Source organism: Pinus tabuliformis, chromosome 4_1 (genome assembly GCF_031772625.1).
Source record: "Pinus tabuliformis cultivar Carrire ecotype Pingquan chromosome 4_1, CPIR1, whole genome shotgun sequence".
Taxonomy (NCBI): Eukaryota; Viridiplantae; Streptophyta; class Pinopsida; order Pinales; family Pinaceae; genus Pinus; species Pinus tabuliformis.
The window spans coordinates 621,492,663-621,498,147 of record NC_142303.1 but is presented as its reverse complement, the minus strand read 5'-3'; positions in this window follow the sequence as shown (position 1 = coordinate 621,498,147).

Here is a 5,485-nt window from a genome sequence, read left to right as displayed (position 1 = left end):
TGTCATGTCCCCATTTTTATTTTCCTCTATAGTACAACCAAGGTGGATTTCTAGGGCACAGGATGACCATCTCACGAGAGTAAGATTATGTCATCAGGGGTTCTGTGGGAATTTTGAGGAGTTTTTATGGGATCTGATGGCATTCACCTTGCATATTCATCATCATGAGTAGTTCTGCACTTGTTTCTGGTTCGTGGCTTTATGATAATTCCTGTAAAATGGGGTTATTATTGGTCATAACATAATTAATTACGCGTAAGGTGGAATTTTGAGAGGAATATTTGACGGAACACCTTAGTGTAATAGCTCGTTGGAACCAGAACGAGAAGATCTACATGATGGGATGCCAAGAAGTGATTTCTAGTGGTCGAAGAGACAATGGTGGGCGATTTACCATTTTCCCAGCTTAAAAATGACTTCAATTAGTCATTTAATTAAAAAGGTGTTAATTTTAGGTATGTTCTATTCTTAGAGCAATTTATTTCAATTTTCACAGTTAGCTCAATAGCTTTTCCAGATTAGCAATCACATCAGCATTAACTGCATATAGAACATAAACATAAATCACAAAAGACAAGTCAAGACAAGAGGACACAAGATGTGGCGCTAGCCAGGGACAAACCCCAATGTGGGGAAACCCTTGATTAATTCTTCTTATATGTTCTTCAATAGTCCAGCAGAGAGAGAGTACGTTTACAAGAGAAGTCAACACTTTGACTTATCTAGATAAGAGCATAGATCATCTCTAAGAAGATGATACATGAGATCAGTTGAACACATGCTACTTCAACTGATTCTTCAAGGTGACTCCTTCACCTATCGTTGTGCTGCATTTCGTCATCATGTTGCACCTCACCGCGTTGCACCATGTTGCACCCATCATCACTATACTGCATCTCATCACACTTCATTAATCATGACTGTACCCATCATTGTACTACATTATGTGCCATTGCTACACCATGTTGTCGTATCGACGTATGCTCTGGCTACACCTTGCTTTCTTATTGTCCCTTGCTTGCTTGTTGTCCCTAGCATGCTTGTTGTCCTTAGCATGCTTGTTGTTGCATGCTAGTTGTCCTTAGCATGCTTGTTGTTGCATGCTAGTTGTCCTTTGCATGCTAGCTGTAACATTGCATGCTTGGTGTATTTACTGCCAAGTACCAGACAACTGTCCCAATGTTAGTTAGTTGTCCCTTACATGCTGCTCTCCTTCGGAGATAGATGCTCCGACAGTTCTGGCAGTTCTAGCTGTTCTCGACAGTTTTGGCAGTTCCAGTAGTTCCCAACAGTTCCGATAGTTCCCGGCAGTTTCGACATTTTCCCTCTAGATTAGGGCAGTGTTATCCCTTAGGATCTTTCCTCCTACTAAAACCCAAAGACAAGTAGAGAGGAAGAGATCCCAAGTGTGTTGAAAGTGACTTGAAGGCCACCTCTATTTATACTAAAACGTTGAGCACAAGTGGGGTTTATTTGGTTGCTGGCTGACTTTGACGAATTGTCCCATAACACAAATAAATTCATCTCCATGAATACTTATCTGAATCGGATGATCTTTAGATCAATCCTACACCTCTCGATGAGAGGGATCCAAGAAAAATATCAGCTTCCATTAATAAGATGACCCACATGGAGTTTGGCCCTAGTTGCCAATTTTAACACTCCCTCTCAACTAAGGAGAACTCCATCCGCTGATCCATATGTCCGATTGTACTATCTCTGCCATCAGTGCCCTGCACTGCTCTGCTCTGCGTTGTTTTGTTGAACCATGAAGAAGAAGAATTAATCGAGAATGTCTCATACCATTCTCTACTGACCTGAAGTCAATTTCATCTGAAGAGAGTGTGTCACATCACTCTTATTGACCCGAAGTCAGTTTTATTGATCCTAGGTCAATACCACAAGAGATTGTCTCAAACCACTCATAGTGATCCCAGATCAGTTTCATTGATCCCAGATCAATGGAGGTCATCCTAGCATAGGGAGTATGGTAGATACAACGATGCATCCATCAATAGTACTACTATGGTCCCTAACCCCATTTCCCTACTCATTGATCAGATGAGAGGTACTTCCCATGAGTCCCAGACTGCATGTGTAGGATGCCTCAACAGGAGAACTAATCATCCTATCCACAGGAGAACGAATCATCCTGCCCCACAGTCGCCACAGGAGAACTAATCCCCCTGTTTCACAATTGCCACATGAGAACTAATCATCTCGGTCCACAGGAGAACTAATCATCTTGTTCCACAGTTGCCATGGGAGAACTAATCATCCCGACCCATAGGAGAACTAATCATCCTGTTCCACAGTCACCATGGGGTATCACAGGGGAAGGTTGAACCTGTCATCTTGTACATAGCGCACCACCAGGGGAGGGTGAGTTGCCCTGTGGTCGTATTTTGCTCTAGTAAGTACCCTAAGCCCCCTAGAGCTCCTAGACCTCAATGCATGCAACATGCAGGACCCTTATAAGAAGGTCTCTCAACGACTCCAAGTCGTTCGAGAAAGTCATAGATTTGACCTTTCCCTGAGGCTTTGACAAAATGTCTACGACCTGTATATCATTCTCAATGTGATGGAGCCTCCTCGCTCATCGACTTACCATATCCCAGATAAGGCAGTATTTGATGTCTATCTGCTGGAGCAATCATCGAATACAGAATTTATCAATAATCGAATGCCCCCTCTGGTTGTCATAGAGAATCATAGTGGTATTCATCATGTGTACAAATAACTCACTTAAGAGCTTCTGCAACCATGCAGCTTCACACGAGATGATACTCGTAGCTATGTATTCGGTCTTGGCGGTGCTTATAGCAACCAACTTCTGCTTCTTGCTCATCCATGATATCGAAGTAGAATCCAAAGAGAACCATCACTGAGAAGTGCTCTAGTGATCCTCCACATTGCCTGCCCAGTCAACATTCGAATAATCATGCAGTTTCATATTTCTGGCAGTGTATCTCAATCCATGAGAGATTGTGCCTTGAAGATATCTCAGAAGATTCTTGGCACCAATCCAATGAGGCTCAACCAAATATGAGCTCACCATGCTGATTGCAAAACATATGTCCGGACAGAAGTTAACCAAGAACATCAATGCAAATGAGTTTATGGAACTCAGAGGCATTTTCCAAATCTGGTTCGGCATCATCACCATATAACTTCTGAAAGTTAAGATCCTCGAGGTAGTCACATGCTTGCAGTTTATCATCCCACATCTGGGATCCAACTCCTCTTGCAAATGAGAGGGTCTGCACCTGTCAGAAATAGGTCGTCCTCATAAGGTGCCGGTATGAGAGGTTTATCATCCACAACCTTCGGGTAATGGTTTGGATCAGTTTCACTCCTAGTGAATCTCAGCTTCATCAAACAACTATCAATCCTCTCATACTATGCCCGGGGTGTTTTGCTTCAAGCCATAGAGGGATTTCTTCCACCTGTATACATGAGATTCCCTATCATGAATCTCAAACTCCTCGAGTTGTTCCAAACCTGTGGACTTGTTGCATGAGGGGAATGGTCCCCTTATAGGATTTTCCTTCGGTACATCTCAAACATGTACCTTCATGCTCTTCTTGAATTCAAACATCCCTATCACCATCTGACTCACATCGGGTAGGGCCCCATAGGTAGACCTCCGGTGTTATAGATGTGATATGTCAATTGACATGATCCCCAATGGACCATCCTGCAACTTGATACAAATTGCCAACCCTGAACCCATGAGAAAAAGCATCTTTGAAAATTCTATTTTTTTGACACGTACCTTTCCATTGATGAATGCCACCCTAAAACCTTTGACTTCCATTTCTGAGATAGACACTAGGTTCTTCTTACGATCAGGTACATAAAAGAGATTATGTAAATGAATCGAGTTACCATCATTCAATTGACGGGTAACATTCCCTACACCCTTTCTGGGATAGGTGGCATTGGCTCCAAGTATAATCCCATGATTGTTTCCATCTCTACCAAATTAGAGAGTGCACACATCTATTCGATGAAGTGCCTTAAAGCACTACAATAAATAAGCCAGATTCCCAAAGAATCTGAAGGAGAGGGCCAATAAGATAACGCTTCTTTATATTATCAGAAACAACATTTGATTCTTCATACCTGGGGTTCCTTGCTTTCTTTGAAGAGTCGGCCATTTCCTTGATGACCTGCATTACCTGTCATTTCTTTGATCGTTGAAGATGTCCTTGGAATGATTGTTATCATCATCAAGTGATGTGTCCCTGCCATTTGGACACTCCTTCGCATAATGGCCGAACTAGTTATCTTCCTTTCCTTCCACCCTGAGATCCAGTCTTCCAATGAAGTGATCTTTAGGTAGGCCATATTCCGTTGCGCCATTCTGATAATATTCTCTGCTCCAACTTCAACCTTGGTGAATTTGAAGAGGGATGAGGAATCCATTGATCCTTTTTTCCTTTCCCAACTATCTTCGGTGATTGCTCTTTCATTCTTCTTTGGGCATTGCCTTCACCTTAGCTCTGATACCATGTTAATTTTAGGTATGTTCTATGTTTAGAGCAATTTATTTCAACTCTCACAGTTAGCTCAATATCTTTTCCAGATTAGCAATCACATCAACATTAACTGTAGATAGAACATAAACATAAATCGCAAAAGACAAGCCAAGACAAGAGGACACAAGATGTGGCGCTAGCCAGGTACAAACCCTAATGTGGGGAAACTCTTGATCAATTCTTCTTATGTGTTCTTCAATAGTTTAGTAGAGAGAGAGAGAGTACGTTTACAAGAGAAGTCAACACTTTGACTTATCTAGATAAGACCATAGATCATCTCTAAGAAGATGATACATGAGACAGTTGAAGACATGGTGCTTCAATTGATTCTTCAAGGTGACTCCTTCACCTATCGTTGTGCTGCATTTCGTCATCATGCTGCACCTCACCGCGCTGCACCATGTTGCACCCATCATCACTATGCTGCATCTCATCATGCTTCATTAATCATCACTGTACCCATCATTGTACTGCATTATGTGCTATTGCTACACCATGTTCTCGTATTGACCTATGCTCTAGCTACACCTTGCTTGCTTGTTGTCCTTAGCATGCTTGTTGTTGCATGCTAGCTGTCCCATGCATGCTCGCTGTAACATTGCATGCTTGGTGTATTTTTTGCTAAGTACCATACAACTGTCCCAATGTTAGTTAGTTGTCCCTTGCATGTTGCTCTCCTTCGGAGATAAATGCTCTGACAATGCCCGACAGTTCCAGCAGTTCCCGCTGTTCCCGACAGTTCCTGCTATTCTCAACAGTTCCGACAGTTCTAGCTGTTCCCGACTATTCCGGCTGTTCCCAGCAGTCCCCGCAGTTCCGGCAGTTTCCAGCAGTTTCAGTTGTTCCCGGAAGTTCCGGCATTTGCCCTCTAGATTAAGACAGTCTTAGGATCTCTCCTCCTACTAAAACCCAAAGACAAGTAGAGAGGAAGAGATCCCAAGTGT